Genomic DNA, 18,364 nt, shown 5'->3' with positions numbered 1-18,364 from the left:
TTCATCATACACCATGCAGCAAAATAATACCACATTAGCAGTAAAGTCCTCTACATGTCTAAAAGGGACACGGGTGGCACTGTGGGTTAAAGCCTCAGCGCCTAGGACTTGCCGATCGAAAGGTCGCGGTTCGAATCCCCGCGGCGGGGTGCGCTCCCATCGTTCAGTCCCAGCGCCTGCCAACCTAGCAGTTCGAAAGCACCTTCGGGTGCTAGTAGATAAATAGGGAAACAGAATTTCCCCACTACTGTTGTAGTGGCTAGAATGCTACACTAAGTTTGAGGAGATTCAGGTTCTTCAAATCCCAGTCTAACTACTAATGTATTTTCTGAGGGTTTAGGGGCCAATAATTGGTACTCAGCCTAACCTAGCACACAGGACCATTCCTGAAGAAAGCTGGCATTGTGAAATAAGGAGTAATCTCAGAGAATATGTACCATTTCAAGATACTAGCAATCCCACTGGCTTTGATGTATGATGCTCTTTAATGTTATGGGATTTCTCACAAGTAGAGAAGTAATGTTGCCTCAAGCCCACTAGTTGTGATTCGAGGACCTGATCCCCGCTTGGGGAATAAAGACACGTGGACACAGAATGTAAGGTTAATGGGTAAGGTAAAGGCCACAACTTTATTGATTACAGCATGTGAGAAGGTATTGGCTTAGGCATTGGACCACGGAACATTAGACTCCACACACTCGTAGAGGGGTGAGTCTGAGGAGGGGTTAACCACCAGTAGGGGAAGCCTGTTGATGCTAATACAACTATAGGCTCTCTTCCTGATGTCACCGAGGGTCGTGCCATGGCCCCCCACCACATGGGCATTGGACAGGATCCACGACCGCCGGATTCCTTTAGCGGAATACCCAAAATTGTCGGGGAAGGCGATGGCCACACCTTGCCCCCTGAAACACCAACAGCACATTCCAATGCCTAACTGCCAAATACCACGAAAGTTGTGACGGTTGCTACGAGGTAGGCGGAAAAAACCAAGTGGTCGGGCCAATTTAGCCAATTGGAAAAAACTCCTACCAAGCCCCCTGGTTAAACAGGGCGACCAACCAGAGGTCCATAGCAGAGTCTCAGGAACAGCTAATCTAAAGGGAGTGGAGGGTGGGTGATTCGAAGAAAATGTGTGTGCAACGGTGGGGATGGCTGGCGCGGCTGCGTTTGAGCAGCAAGCCACGCCTCCGCCGAGCTTCCCTATTGGGTGCCCAACCGGGGAGGGGTGTGGCGCCAGCCCTGGAGTTGAAGCAGGGGGCGGAGCGCCCCCTGCATGACGTGGGAATCGTCTCCCGCTCACAACCCTTCCCCTCCTGGGAGGAGGAAAGACTTTACCACCAGCTGGACCTAACTCTGTTATTTTTTGTGCACCTTGCCTCAGAATTCTATGTAACATAGACACTTCAGTAAGATAAATTCTAAGTGATGCACTTCAGCTTCTAATTTGAAGCACTTAAAAAAAAATAAGGCTTTACATAAGTAAAAAAAAAGGGGGGGCTACATTTTTAAAAAGAAGCAGAGGCTTCCAATTGATCAAAGATTAGCACCGTCTCTTAAAAGATTGAAGCAGAATATCTCATGCCCTCAGCTTGGTACCTGCTTCAACAGTAGATTTATGTAGAAGACATTGCTGTTGTTCCATTGGGTACCACTATACAAGGGGTGGAACTGAATGGGCCATGGGTTTGTGAGCAGCTTAGTAGTTTGGTCCTACTGCAGCCGTGGCCTGGAGACTAGGGAATAGCAGAAGTGTGGAAATTCCACAGAACAGGGAGAGAAGAAGACTTCATTGGTGCCCAACATCAAACTGTTGGGACAATCTGGGATTGTGAAAAGTGGTTAACGGACCCATAAACTTTAAAGTCTGCTGCAAGAAGGGGGAATATTGCAGTATTGTATTTGGACATCATAATGATGATGTACAATATAGCAGAATTCACCAATCTCTCATTTTCTCTACTTCTGTGAGACTCCATTGGGGGCATGTGCTAATCTGGCCCAATTTTCCTCACTCTTTACTCAAATTAATACACTAGGGGTGTGCCAGAATATTTCTGATAAATTTTGCTAGTCTTATTTGAAGCCTTTTCACTTTAGATGAAGTTTGGGTGCATCTCTCCTTATAATTAACAGAAGAAGACTTTTGCTCAGCATCTTCAAGACAATTGTTTTGCTTCTCTCACCTATTTATACTGCTTGTTCAGTTACATTCTCTTGACACACAGTTTCTGCAAATGTTTATGATGATAATATGCAATGTGTTCAGCTCCATCATATTTTGATCCTTGGGTCTGCGTTATCAAGTATGACAGGTATGTAATATATTTTATTTCCCTTTAGGTTTTAGCTCTCTGCATATATGCTTATATATGGGATTTGCTTGCAGAACAGACTATAATAGGGAAGAGACAAAAGCAAGTCAAGTGGAGATACAATTCTCTTGTCATTAATAGTTCACCATTTCCTTTTTATGACATCAAAGTAGATTTTCATACATCCCTTTCTCAGGAAAATTTGCATTTCCCCCAAAACTATTTCCTCTGAGAACTTCAAGAACAAACTAAATGCTTTTTGGAACTCATATTGTATCTCTGTGTTCCCATACTGAAATGTATCCTTTAGCAGAATTTGAACAGGAACTAGTAGGCTTGAACTCAAGATGGTTTGACAACTGTTTAAGACCTGTGACCACCTCTTTGGTGATCCTTATTTCTTGGCCTATTTCTTGGCAGAAAGAGGGGGAAGGAAGTCAAATTTTGATAGGCTAAATGGATTGTAAAACTAAGGAAATGTATAAATTTGAAAAGTATAAATAAGAGATTTTAAAAAATATGAAGTGGAATAAAACAGAAATTGTCCCTCAGGGGTAAATAAAATAAAATAAAATAACCCAAAGGTTTTTGTTTAGGTTTGGTTTAACTCCCTGCTTGTAAGTGCTCAAATTTGGCTGCATTGTGCCTACAGTGAATGAATAGTTCAGTTTCTGAAAGTAGGCACCCAAATGGAAATTATCTCTGTGGACTCATTTTGCCATTTGCAGAAGCTGAATAGAAATCTCAGTGCAAATGAGGAACCTTTAATTTTAGTGTTGAAGTCAATAGTTTTGAAGTGACGATTTCCATATATTATGTCACGGTATCCTTTAGCCTTTTCTACCAAGCACTTAAATTCATGCATTTGAAGTCTATCTTCTGTTGAGGTAATGAGCCCGCAACATTTTTTTTATTATCTATTATAGTCTAAAGGGGAATGGAAATCTAAGTGGTTCAGACAAGGATTCATTATTATATATATATTTTTCTCACTAAGTAGCTTGATTTACACCCCCCCCCCCCATATTTTACTTACTTGTAATTTTTGAGTTTTTGAGTAGGTCCTGTTAGCATTAGCACACCATTTCTCCTTTGAGGATGAATCCTGACTGCCAGTTTATTCCACATTTTATTTTATGCAGTTGCAACCACTAACAGAACTGTTCTTTTGCTTTGCACGCAGAAATAGAAATTGCAACAAGTTCAGCATGCATTAGATTAGATGCTATTCACAGCTGACTCTGCCCTTGCTCCCATATGCGTCCACTCTCATGCTAATGTTGCAAATGTGTAATTTGTAGTTTCCATTGGTTTGCAAAGGGGAAGTTCAGAAATACAATTCTGTTTGCTTCCCCCAGCCTTGCTGCTTGCAGTCACACTGGGATGGGTGGGGATAAGGGAGATGGCAACTGCGTGTCAGATAGTAGACTAGTTAACAGTGTTCAAGGGGCATCCTTTCAGAAATCACAGTTGAGTGAATTTTGGAACTTTCCTTCTCCCTGACCTTGAAAATCAGTGTGGCATCTCAGTACTGAAGGGGATTGATGAAGATGGTTTGGTAGGTGCCTTTTTGCTCATGGTACAAACGCATCCCGCTATAGCCTCTGTAAGTGCTATAAAGGGCTGTGCTGAAATTTTTCTAATGAGAACATTCTGTCAATGTCTGGGTAACTGGGAGAAGGTGATAAACTGGGTAGAGAAAGGTGGCGCTATTGGGTTGTTTTGTTATTTTTATTATGTATTTTGTGGTTTTATTTCTTGATTTTATTCTGTGAAACGCCCTGAGACCGCCTAGTATAGGGGAGGTATATAAATTCAAATAGTAATAATAAGGAAGGAAGGAAGGAAGGAAGGAAGGAAGGAAGGAAGGAAGGAAGGAAGGAAGGAAGGAAAACCTTTACCACTGCAATCCAATTTATTTACTTATTTTTTAAAAAAAATAATAATTTGCATTTTCAAAAACAGGAATAGGCAGCATATTTAACCCCCCCTTCCCTTTCTCCTGTCTCACTTACAACATTGAACCAAATACAGCATGTATAAATATACCATATGACTTACCTTCCACACTTCTCCTGGTTCTCCAGGCCCCTGATGCCTGAGACACTGACTGGAGCATTTAAAGAGCTAGAGAAGTAATGAGTGAGGAGCAGTTGCTCAGTTACTTATCGTAGCTGGATAATCACTTTTTTTGAGGAAATAGTATTCCATTTGTAATATTGCTGAGCTCCACAAGGTGCACAAATTCATATTTGCTGTTGTTTAGTCGTTTAGTTGTGTCCGACTCTTCGTGACCCCATGGACCAGAGCATGCCAGGCACTCTTGTCTTCCACTGCCTCCCGCAGTTTGGTCAAACTCATGTTGGTAGCTTCAAGAACACTGTCTGACCATCTCATCCTCTGTCGTCCCCTTCTCCTTGTGCCCTCCATCTTTCCCAACACCAGGGTCTTTCCCAGGGAGTCTTCTCTTCTCATGAGGTGGCCAAAGTATTGGAGCCTCAGCTTCATGATCTGTCCTTCCAGTGAGCACTCAGGGCTGATTTCCTTAAGAATGGATAGCTTTGATCTTCTTTCAGTCCATGGGACGTTCAAGAATCTCCTCCAGCACCATAATTCAAAAGCATCAATTCTTCAGCGATCAGCCTTCTTTATGGTCCAGCTCTCACTTCCATACATCACTACTGGGAAAACCATAGCTTTAACTATATGGACCTTTGTCGGCAAGGTGATGTCTCTGCTTTCTAAGATGCTGTCTAGGTTTGTCATTGCTTTTCTCCCAAGAAGCAGGCGTCTTTTAATTTTGTGACTGCTGTCACCATCTGCAGTGATCATGGAACCCAAGAAAGTAAAATCTCTCACTGCCTCCATTTCTTCCCCTTCTATTTGCCAGGAGGTGATGGGACCAGTGGCCATTATCTTAGTTTTTTTGGTGTTGAGCTTCAGACCATGTTTTGCGCTCTCCTCTTTCACCCTCATTAAAAGGTTCTTTAATTCCTCATATTCAGAGTTCATATTTAGAGGCAGGTAAATGCAAACATTTGCAGCATTGCTATACTTTGCCATCTCATGGAAACAAAAACATCAGGTGGTATAAATATGAAGTAAACAAGTCATTTTCAACTTTCCTTTCCTCTCCCCACCTCACTTTTCAGTAATTATCCAGCTTTTATCTCTACTAGCGATATAAGGAGAAACATATAGGTAACTTTATATGAACTGATCATTAAGAAGTAGTACCTTTCATAGGGGTAGGGCTGAAGTCCTCTCCATCCTCCAGGATTAGAGTTGTCATTTTGTTCCAGCTGAAAACTGTGACTATATCATTTCCCTGGCTCACAGAATAGGCATTGCTTTCCCTGGCTTGAGAACAAATTAGCGGGCACAAGGCACTTATTGTTCTGGTTTTAGAACATCTTGGTGGGAACTAGACATTTATTTCTTGGCAGAGTGAGTGCTTGGCACTCATTATCCGGATGGGAGTGTTAGGTTGGGTAACAGCACTGTAGTTCCAAACCGCAGGAGCATCTCACACATTGTATGATGGCAAGGCAGCTACAGCTGATACCAGCTCTCTGATGAGGAAGAATATAAGAGGTCTGCTGGATCTGGAGAAAAGCTGATACTACATGATTTGTCATATTTCTTAAGATGCATTGTGGAACAAGGTAGCAGCAGTCCATGACTGGACAACTGAAGGCCAGAGATCCAAATGTTGCCCTCTGGCCCATTGTCAGGCTTTGGGGAACCAGATTCCTCCCCCCTGGCCATAAATGAGCAGATCAAAAGAAAGGGAATTCTTAAAAGTTAGATTTTTAAAATAATCTCAAGGACAAAAGAAAGCATCTAACCAGAATGACGGTGCTCCCAGTTAAGGTCACTCCATCCCTATTAATCTACATCACTCTTGCATCTTGTAATCTGAGTTTGTACCCTCTGTGCTTTCTGTTCTGAGACTTTCTGAGCTCTTCTTGACCTTTGGCTGAGTGGAGGAACGCTGTCCAGAGACTGTGACTCTGTTAACCCTCTCTCTTCTAATGTTTCTTCTGCTAGCTGTTCCCCAGCCAGTATTTCCCAGCTTCTGCCTTCTGAACTATGCCCCTCTGCAAACCACTGTTCCAAATCTATACTGTCCTCCTGCTCCTGGGAAGACTCAGGATAAGGATCAGGGGCAGGGGGTGGCTCCCACCATTCCTCCTCAGTACAGCCCTCCTCAGCACATTTTATCTGGCTGTGGGGACCACACATCCTCCTCAAGCCCTCAGCCATATCCCTTACCATTCCTTCCTCTTATTCTCATTGAGTGTTTTGGGCTGGCTAGAATGTGCCATTGAGCTCTGATAATTCCTCTTGTTTGCCTGGATGAAGGAAAGAGGGGTATGTGAGTGTGTGTAGGAACTAGTAGAGCTGTGTGCAGCTCTTCCACCTGCCTGGTGGCTCCAATCTGCCCTGATCTACCCTGGGACACCCCAAGGTCCGCTCTCCCCTTTCCGTATCCACCCCTGAAGCAATTTTGGGGCTGGTGGGGGTGAAGGATTTTTAGAAGTCCTATTTAGCCAGGAGGATGCAGCAGGAGCAGGAGATGCCATTTCTCCATCTCCTCCGTCCCAACAGAGAGCAGGCGATTTCACCCTGCTGGGTGCTGCTCCTTCACAAGCCATGCTAGCTGTGTTCTGCTTCCACTGTCAGGGCAGTATGCCTTTGAATACCTGTTTCTAGGGATCACAGGTTGAGAGAGAGGTGATGCCCTTGGGTTCTGCTTGCAGGCTTCTCATGGGTCTTTGGTTGCCATGCTACTTTGGCCACTGGAGTGATCCAGCAAAGCTGTTCTTACGTTCTTATGGTCTGCTCATGGACTTTCAGGCTGGCCACGGTTAGGATGAGGGCTCTTCCTATGTTTTCATGCAGCCTTTTCCCCACCCCAAATATAGATCAATCATCAGACATTTTGCCATCGAGGGCCATGTTTGTTGGTTTTTAAAATTGAAGAGCCATAACTGAATCTTCATTGCCAAACTTCTTCCATTCTGATGTAGTTATTTGGGGCCTTGAAGAGAGAAATTAGATTGATGGGTATATCAGCAGAGAGAAGAGAGAACAACATATAAATACCCTAATAAGATCGAATTCTCATTTTGAATGCTAATCATAAAAAAGGACCTTAGCACGTTGCAGAGACATTAGAACTCATATTGCGCCTTCCATTTTGTGAATGGTTTTAGAATGGCTGCTAAACTGTCATTCACTAAGCGTTATGAAACCATTCAAACATAAGTTGTTCTGCTCTATGATCTTATGATAATTAACTAAATGTAGTTTCCATTGATCATCAGCATAAAAATATCTATAACTCTCCCCTTCCTTAGTCATTTAATTTTCAAGGAAATATTTGTGTGGGCTGCTTCTTTTTTAAAGATTGCAAAATGCAAATAAATAAAAGCATTAATCTTAAAGGATGAGCTCTCCATTATATTAAGAAGCATCCATTTCCCCCATATTGTAATCCATCCTGCCTTTGTTTTGACATTGTGCAAGTTGGAGTTGGATTCTATTTTATAGTTTGCCAATAAAAACTTCCCTGCTCTTTTAAGGACTGAAACATGATCAACAGGTTCACATGAGATTTCTGTTGCTGGACTGAACCTGCAGGTGTGAAACAGAATGTATGTAAAGGGATTATTGTCCCTGGCAAGCGATAGGACAGACAAGGGCTGACACGGGATATGTCCAACACAACTGGGATGCCTAGTATATTTTATGGGATCGAGCTGCCCTCCACTTTCTTCTTCTTATCAGAGGTGTGTCTTTGGAGAGAGGAGGAGGCATAGTGGATTCAATCTATGTCAATAAGGGTGTAGTCTAACCTACCTTAGCGTAGTCACACTACCTGCCACTAAAGGGAGCCAGTATAAGCTCAGCTACCCTCACCCTGGGACGCGGGTGGCGCTGTGGGTAAAAGCCTCAGCGCCTAGGACTTGCCGATCGAAAGGTCGGCGGTTTGAATCCCCACGGCGGGGTGCGCTCCCGTCGCTCGGTCCCAGCGCCTGCCAACCTAGCAGTTCGAAAGCACCCCGGGTGCAAGTAGATAAATAGGGACCGCTTACTAGCGGGAAGGTAAACGGCGTTCCGTGTGCTGTGCTGGCTCGCCAGATGCAGCTTGTCACGCTGGCCACGTGACCCGGAAGTGTCTGCGGACAGCGCTGGCTCCCGGCCTATAGAGTGAGATGAGCGCACAACCCTAGAGTCTGTCAAGACTGGCCCGTACGGGCAGGGGTACCTTTACCTTTTTTACCCTCACCCTACCTGTCAGGTCCTGCAGCAGACACTTGAGGAGTGAAGATGGAAAGGTGGATGCCACCAGCCCTGTAGAGATACCAGATGGAATTGTTTATTCCTTTATGCGACCCCCAGTGTTCTGCTAAAAGTCTTCAGCAACACAGAGGTGCTCTCCCTTTGCTGTTCAAGATGAAGAGGTTGGCTTTGGAAGGGGGAAGCTACCTTTTATAAGCCAGCCTCTTTCCTCTTTGTTTGGCTAGCCCTGACTGAAGCCAGCTGAAACATCCCAGGCTTCTTCACACCAGCAATGTGCATGGAGCAAAATCACCCCAAATATAAGACAGAGGAGTGACAATCTGACAATCACTATAAGGATGAGAACAGTAGCGGGGAACCTTAGGTTTGGCAGGGGTCCTAATTTTGCCTGTGAGGCCTTCCCCACCAAAAAAAAACCCCTCCACACACACCTGTCCCACAACTCATGTCATCTACTGTATATGATATGAGGTGTGGGACTGGTAAATATGTGACCCACCCTATTTTTGTGATTTTATTCTTTGTAAATGTCAGTTTCAAAATTATTTTTCATGTTGCATTTCCAATTGTTGTAACCTGCCCTGTGGCCTTAGAGGTAATAAAACAATGATGATTATAATTGTTTTTGTCTGTCTCAAGAGATAATAGACTGTGCCTCCAGAGGTGAAGCAAAACTGTTGTGTTAGCAATACTGACATGACCCGCAAGCCTGGGCAGTGTGTATGTTGAGTTAATTTTATAATGAATGATTTTAGAGTGCTGTGTTGTGTTGTACTGTTGTACTGTTGTACTGTTGTACTGTTTTATTGTTGTTAGCCGTCCTGAGCCCGGCTTTGGCTGGGGAGGGCAGGATATAAATAAAATTATTATTATTATTATTATTATTATTATTATTATTATTATTATTATTATTAAGGTCCTGGGCTGCCCAGACAACAAGACCCCTCCTCTCAGCCTTGCTGATGTGGTCCAAAGGAAACTGGAGCAATATTTTTGGCACCAGCTTGGCTGCAGGAGTTGCCAGAAGAAGGTGTGCAAGATGCCATCCAACCATCTTAGGGACTGCATTCCTTGGCCTTTTATTCTCCTGAAGATATCCCGCAAGACACTGCAGGCTTGGGATCAGTGTTTTCCTTCTGCTAGATGAGCTTACTTCCTAGGTTGATGAGCTTCATCTGCTGCTCACTTCCCTCTACAGCAAATGCATATACTGCCTTCTTGACTGTTGAATCCACTATTGGACTCATCCACTCAATCCATTGGAACCTGTCTTTGCAAGCAGTGGAAGAAGAAGAAGAAGAAGAAGAAGAAGAAGAAGAAGAAGAAGAAGAAGAGAAGAAGAAAGGGCCATCATAATCTTAAAATGTGCTGCAGAATTGTTCCTTGGTGTCAGGCTTCGGGGAATCAGATCCCTCCCACTGTGACAGCCAAGAAGCAGAGAAACGATAAAAGTTCTTCCAAGCAATTTATTCAATAATTCACAGAGTGATGAAGGAATGCAGTCTTCCCTAAATAATGGAGCTGCTCCAAGTAAAGTCCTACCCCCCTACGTCTCTCCTGTGTTGGCTAATCTGAGCTTTCTGCCTCTGAGCAATCTGTTCTACTACCCTCAATACATGCCTAGACCTGGGAGAGGAGGGGTCAGGAATGCTTTCCAAGGACACTGAGTCTGTCAGCTGTCTCTCTCCTGCTGCTGCTTCTTCCCATCTACTACCCTCTGCAGCCTCTGAACTATGCCCTTCTGCAAATCACTGTTCTAAATCTATACTGTCCTCCTGTTCTCGGGAAGGTTCAGGAGAAGGAGGGGTGGTCCCCACCATTCCTCCTCAGTCTAGCCCCTGATATCTGGTGACCAGGGTTAATGGACAGTGCCAACCCTCCAGCATTGGGATTGGCCACACTAGGGATCAGATTAGTGTAGCCTGCATGTAGGGCAGAAGCCAAGTGTGTAGCACTGCCATACCTGTGCCACTCCGCTACCAACTGCTACACATTACGATGACCTGGTCCATGTGGCCCTCATGGGTTGCAAGGGTAACTTCTGAAGCAGGAAGCCTGCTGTTAGCATGTAGCCTCCCTGCATGATTTGGAACCTTGGAATATCAGGGTTCTAAATTTGGAACCTTGGAATACCAAGGCTCTAAATCATGCTGGGAGTTGTGGTTTTTTTATATTATTGTTGGATGTTTAAGATGAGAATGATAGTCAGCTCCAGTCGACTCTTGAAGACGAAAACATTGTTGCCATAGAGCTGCATTAAATCGTACATTCATACACCATTAACTGCATTTATTTCTACCAGAGTGTATTTTTAGCAAGGATATTTGAATCTCCTCTTAACCCCAGGATTCTTAACTGCAGGACCTTTCCCTTCCATCTGCAGTGAGCGAAACATTTGCATGTTGCACGAAGAAAAAGAAAACATGTATTCTACATGAAACACAAATAGTCCAACGCAAAAAAGAGAAGGAAGGAAGGAATGTTAATATGATCAGTCATAATGAATAAATACAACATAATGAAGGGAACCCAGGGTTGCAGCCATTTTGCTAATGACCGTCCTGAATATAGTATGTGATTGAGAAGTGGCCTTATTTGGTTACTGTTGCTAAACATAACAAAACACTTCTGGTATTCTTCTATAAATTCCATGCCCTGTAGTTCTCCCCAGCATTAATTGTCTGTGTTGATGGTTGTTTTTCAATGTGTTATCCAAACTAATCCCCCCTTGTGCAAGTTAGAAATAAACAACATGATGCCCTCCAGATGTTGTTGGACCACATCTCCCATCATCCTGCTGCCCAGGACTATTCGAAATTGGAGTCCAACACCACCAGGAGAGCATCATGTTGACTACCTTTGCTCTAAGACATAGTTATCCAATACCTGTATCCTACTGAGCCTCTTGGGCTTGCCGATCAGAAGGTCGGCAGTTTGAATCCCCACAATGGGATGAGCTCCCATTACTCTGTCCCAGTTGTGGACAAACACTGACTCCCTCAGCCTGAAAGTGAGATGAGCGTCGCAACCCCATAGTCGCCTTTGACTGGACTTAACCGTCCAGGCGTCCATTAACTTTAACTTTACCTTACATTATGGGTAGCTGGAATCTTTGCTGGAGGTCTTCACCAGATACCCTTCCATAAAATAAGAAGGGATTTTTTTGGCTTTGGAGGTAGGAGAGAGACAGCAGGAGAAGGAGCTTTAGAGTATCCTCTGAAGGTGTTGTTTTTTTTTAACATTCAGAGGCTATCAATTCTTTGGGGGCAAGCACCAGGCTGCCCTTTAATTTCAGACTAAGTGCTTGACCATCTTTCTGTCAGAGAACCTCTGGTGGGCCATCATAGTTAACAGGATGGGCTCTGTTTGGTTCTTTAAACCATAGGTAATCTGCCCTGCATTTTGAGCTTTAACATTTGTGTGCATAATCTTCCTTTGGGGAATGTGAAACCTTATTTCGGCTTTCCATTTCCTCCATTCATAGAATTTATTTTACTTTTTTCATTTTTATAATGCCTTTCTATCCTGTAACAATTTCCCATGGGGGTTCACAACATAAATATAAAATAAGGATTCTGTTAAAACCAGCCCCGGCAATAAGAACAATATAACAGTAAAATATTTAAAAGCAAGAATAAAAAATTGCACCAGTCAACAGCAAAATCTTCATTGTAGAATCATAAAATTAGGTGGACAGGTGCCTATCAGTTTGGGAAAATGTGGATTTTACAAATGCTTCATAAATAAAGTTCTTGTGAAGGAATTCACATCTTTGGCAAAGACACATCAAGCTCCTGGACCCTCTGAAGAATAGAAAAGGCAAGGGGAAAGGTAAAGGACCCCTGGAAGGTTAAGTCCAGTCAAAGGCGACTATGGGGTTGCCCTTTCAGGCTGAGGGAGCCGGCATTTGTCCACAGACAGCTTTCTGGATCATGTGGCCAGCATGACTAAACCACTTCTGGTGCAATGGGACACTGTGATGGAAACCAGAGCACACGGAAGCACTGTTTAACTTCCCTCTGCAGCAGTACCTATTTATCTACTTGCACTGGTGTGCTTTCAAACTATTAGGTTGGCAGGAGGTGGGATAGAGCAATGGGAGCTCACCCCACTGTGGCGATTTGAACCGCCGACCTTCCAATCAGCAAGCCCAAGAGGCTCAGTGGTTTAGAGCATAGTGCCACCCACATCCCTCATTATGTCCTCATAATGTCTGGAAACATAGGAGCCAACTGAGGGGCTTGAGGTCCCTTCACCCCACCCCTGTAAAATATTTGAGGGGGCTGGGTACCCCCAAAGTAAATGGGCACTGCCATTCAAATGGAGCGTGTGTGCCACATCTTGTGGGGCGGGGCTTACCTGGGCCCCTCCACTATTTTATTCAAGTTGGCACCTCTGTATGGGCATCATTTTCAAATGTGAAATCATGGGTCTTGTCTAGGCTATGACTCCTCATTGAGAAAAAGAAGCTCTTAATGTCATTTGTGGTGGATGGGCAGCCTAGTAGTCTTCATTGTATGCTACTACCAGCTGCTATCCTGTTGCGCTTTCCCAATATGATGTGGGGGGGGGGGGAATTGCTATAGGAAGTGGAGGCATGGTGACAGCTTCCTAGGACAGAGCGTGTGAACAGAGTCAAGGAAGTGGACTTGATATTGGAAGAGGGTTTCCATAAATGGCTGGTGGGTTGTCTTTGTCTTGCTGAATCACAAGTTATGCAGGCTTACCACAGAGTGTCGCAAGTAGCTAACACGAGTGAGACAGTTGCATAAGATATCTGAAGAACCCAAATCAACCACATTTCCCACAGACCACATACAGTACGCAAAGAGTTATTTAATGCCTAGGAGTAATATTGATTTCTTTTTTTCTGCTGACAAGCTATTTCAGAAGAAGGAGAAGTGCCTTTATTGTAACCACTGTCAGCATTGTTGAAATATGTCCTGTTAAATGAATTTCCTAACTGCTACCTCTCTTGGTATTCTTAATTATTTGTTTCAATTAGTGTTAGTGCTGCTGAGACAAAATATTACACTAGCAGCAGGCTATAAAAGTATTGCCTTGGCACTGTAAGGGAATACCTTTTATTGTGAATGCAAGTATTTCGTACAGTAGTGAGAATAATGCTAATTTGTCACAGACAATGAGGTATAACATTTCAGTTTTTGGAGAATAAGTACATTTCCCCATATTTTCTCCTGCAGTACCTTTTTCAGGATAAGATAATATAAAAAAATGAATTGAAGTTGGTAAGAAATGGATTTTATGCTTACACTGAGTGACTTAATTAGACTTCCCCCAATTACAAATTAAATGAATATTCTCCAGTATTCAAGATTAATGGTCATTTTTAGACTTGTCACTCCACTTGTGAATATTAATTATTTTTATTTATTTATCAAAGTATTTTTGTGCAGTCCTCTCATAAAATATTAGGGTGAGGTACAGCATTAAATACTATAAATGGAAACTGCAAAAATTGTTTAATTTTTTTTTTAAAAAAAACAACGAAAAAGAAAATTGCCACAAAATTAAATTGCATAGGTGTCAAATTAAGTTGTTCACCCATAAAGTGGGTGGGTGGGGGAGAGAATGTGATTCTATATATGAAGGAGGGTGGAGACAAATTCTGCCCAAGGGTCACCCCCCCAAAAAAAGGTCAACTTTCATGATATTTTCCCTAAAGTGTGAAAAGTGTGTGTGTGTGTGTGTGTGTGCGTGCGCGTGTGTGTGCATAATAATTTATACCTCACCCTTCATCAGTTGTGCCCTCAGGGCAGCTCACAATAATATATCAATGCAAGTGATCAGAATTTAGGACATGAGTAGGCAACCATCAAACCACACTGCCTCTTGATTTGCACATGGCCTCTGTTTCTTGGCCCTGTCTCCTGTGTGGTAATTAGACTTAGAAATTCAAGCTCCTATTGGCTCTAATTTGGCTTGGGGTGGTATGACTTAGTGGTTTGATGTCAAGTATCCTACTTCCTCCCCATCAGACATAAATTCTCATCTTTGGATGGTAGAATATAGTTTTTATCTCCAGTTATAATCTCAAGGATGGCTACATTTGGCATTCCTCAATGCAAACCAATTTCATAGGTATGCATGTTGGTCCACTGGGAAAAATCCAACAGTCACAGCGGGATTTTATTAGGGTCAAGTAAAATGTCAAAAAGAGATGAGCAATCTTTCAAATTACTCAGAGCTTTATCAAAGCTCAGGAAGTGGAGGGGGGGGGAGAGAGTGAAAGCCCCTAAGTCTGCAAAGAGTAGCAGTTTTGAGAGAGAGAGAAAAAGCAGAAGGAATTGTGTTGACTTAGATTAGCCTCTGCTAGGTGCTAAACTCAAAGTTAGGCTTAGAAATAAAAGCTCTAATTTGGCTTGAGGGGGGAAGTTCCCATTAAAGCAAACAAGAGCTTATTTCCAAACCTAATTGTCGTACAAGTGCCAGACTGTCAGCTGGAGAGAGAATTCTTTCCTGCATGGTGTGGTGCCAGCAAAAAAACCCCTCCCATGCAGCAATTAGACTCAGGGAGGGGGAAACTCCCATTAGTGTAAATAGAAACTTTCTTCTAAGCCTAATAATTGCATTGGGCAGGAATTTTCTTGGAGATTACAGCTGGGATGGGGGAAGAGACGGAAAACCCCTGTTGCTGTGTGTGAATGGATGGGGTTGTCCTGTCCTAGCAAAGCAGAACCCATAGGCAAGTAAAGAGGGTACAAACCCAGAAAGCAGTCTGTAGCAGAATGAGAAGACTGGCAAGTTACAGATAGGTAGCCGTGTTGGTCTGCCATAGTCAAAACAAACAAAAAAAAAATTCCTTCCAGTAGCACCTTAAAGACCAACTAAGTTAGTTCTTGGTATGAGCTTTCGTGTGCATGCACACTTCTTCAGATACACTGAAACAGAAGTTGCCAGATCCTTCTATATAGTGAGAAGGTGGGGAGGGGTATTACTCAGAAGGGTGGTGGGAATGGGTGATTGGCAGATAGCTGTGATGAGCCTGTTGACGACTCTTAACGACTGCAAGTTTGGTAATGAGTTGCAATTCAGCAGCTTCTCTTTCCAGTCTATTTCTGAAATTCCTTTGTAGTAAAACAGCTACTTTGAGATCTTGTATAGAATGTCCTGGGAGATTGAAGTGTTCTCCTACTGGTTTCTCTGTCTTGTGATTCTTGATGTCAGATTTATGTCCGTTTATTCTTTGGCGTAAGGTTTGGCCTGTTTGTCCAATATAGAGAGCTGAAGGACACTGTTGGCATTTGATGGCATACACAATGTTAGACGATGAGCAATTAAATAGTCCCGAGATGGTATGTGTGATGTTGTTGGGGCCAGTAATGGTGTTGTCCGGGTGTATGTGGCAGCAAAGTTGGCATCTGGGTTTATTGCAGGCTCTGGTGCCAGTGTCCGTGTTAAGTCTGGTTGTAGTATTATTGTGGGTTAGGAGTTGTTTAAGATTGGGTGGCTGTCTGTAGGCAATGAAAGGTCTTCCTCCCAGAGCTTGAGAAAGAGAACTGTCATTGTCCAGGAGAGGTTGTAGATCTCTGATGATGTGTTGTACTGTTTTAACTTGGGAGCTGTATGTGATGACTAGAGGTGTTCTGTTATTTTCTTTTTTGGGTCTGTCTTGCAGCAAGTTCTCTCTGGGTATCAGTCTGGCTCTGTTGATCTGTTGTCTAACTTCATCTGCTGGGTATTTTAGTTCTAAAAGGGTTTGCTGTAGATCTCTTAGGTGAGAGTCTCTGTCTGTAGAATTGGAACAGATACGGCTGTAACGTAGTGCCTGTCTATATACAATGGACTGTTTGGTATGTTTGGGATGGTAGCTAGAGGCATGTAGATATGTTTGTCGGTCAGTTGGTTTACGGTATAAGGTGGTGTCTATGCGCCCATCCTGTATTTTTATAGTAGTGTCCAAAAAATGTATTTCTTGCATAGATTGATTCATTGTTAGGTTGATTGTGGGGTGAAAATCATTGAATTTCTGGTGGAAGGTGTCCAGGGTCTGTTGACCATGTGTCCAGATGATAAAAATATTGTCAATGTATCGCAGGTACAAGAGAGGTTTGAGTGGGTAGGAGTTTAGGAAACGTTGTTCTAAATCTGCCATGAAGATGTTGGCATACTGTGGGGCCATGCGGGTGCCCATTGCTCTGCCGCTGATCTAAAGGAACAGGTCATCACCGAATTTGAAGTTGTTGTGGGTAAGGACAAATTGGCAGAGTTTGGTGGCAAGGTCCGCTGTGGTTTTATCTGAAATGGTGTTCCTTATAGCTTGTAAACCATCGTTGTGTGGGATGTTGGTATACAGAGATTCCACATCCATAGTAGCTAGTATAGTATTGTTGGGAAGATTATTTAAAGATTGTATTTTCCTCAGAAAATCTGTGGTGTCACGTACATAGCTGGGAGCACTGATGGCATATGGTTTCAGAACAGTGTCCATATAACCGGAGACACCCACTGTAATAGTGCCAATACCTGAAATGATGGGGCGTCCTGGATTTCCTGGTTTGTGTATTTTAGGTAGAAGATAGAAGGTTCCTGGTCGAGGTTCTGTTGGTGTGTTGGTGAGGATCTGTTCTTGGATGTGTGGGGGTAGCTCCTTAACAATCTTGTTCAGTTCTTTTTTTGTATTCTTGTGTGGGGTCAGAGTCCAATTTTATGTAAAAGGTGGTATTGGAAAGTTGTCTGTGAGCCTCCTGAATGTAGTCAGTTTTGTTCATGATGTCGACAGTTCCACCTTTGTCTGCTTCTTTAATTATAATGTCTGGGTTGTTTCTGAGATTATCTATGGCTCTCCTTTCAGCATGGTTTAGATTTTGTTGGCAAGGTTTCATCAGGCCTAGGAGACAAGGGAGGTTGGTAGCTTTTACTTCAGGACCCTGGACAGAGCCCACAGACTAGACAGCTTCTTTACAACTAAGCCTTTGTATGTTCCTACAGAAGAGACTTTAAGAAGAGTCCTTTGGCTTGGAACTTGGAGCCAAGCATTCTTTTGTCTATCCAAGAGTTTATGCCCAGAACACTGCAAGTTTACGACAACCTTTGCTTGGGGCCTGCACTCTCTGATTGTGAGGCATGATTGGTCTGTGGCACAATGAATCATCCACCAGCTCCACTGGCCCCATAGTAACTGACTTTGTAAACGCTGGATTCTGTTATGGCAGGTGGGAACAGGTGGGAATGGAGGTGTTTGTGTGACTGAATAGGTGTGTGTGTGTGAATGACTAGATGGGGTGTGTGAATGGAAGTGTGGGTGTAAATGGATTGTGGGTGTGGATAGATGGAGTGGATGTGGATAGATGGAGATTCAGGAAGCTTGAGTATGCATTCAAGTGTGGGAACTGGAAGTTCTGACTCAGTGTTGAGACAACCTGGGGGAAGGACGAGGAATGGGAAGAGCGAGAGAATTTCAACTTAACATCATCACTTCGATCATGAAATTTTTGATGACTGATGTTTTACATTTTTTATGTGCTGTAAGCCACCCAGAGTGGCTGGGGAAACCCAGCCAGATCGGCGGGGTATCATCATCATCACTACTGCAGCCACCACCACCACCCATTCCTTATTATTCAGTTTTCCTACAAGTAACAACCTTTGCTTTCCTACTGATATTCCAAAACTTCAAACTAGGTCAAGGGATTGTTGAAGACCTGGATAAGCTGCAGGTTCAGATTGTATGCTTGGAGTTGTTAAAATTCTCTCTTAAGAACACAATCGCTACTGCC

This window comes from Podarcis muralis, chromosome 9 (assembly GCF_964188315.1).
Source record: "Podarcis muralis chromosome 9, rPodMur119.hap1.1, whole genome shotgun sequence".
Lineage (NCBI taxonomy): Eukaryota > Metazoa > Chordata > Lepidosauria > Squamata > Lacertidae > Podarcis > Podarcis muralis.
This window is presented reverse-complemented; position numbering follows the sequence as displayed.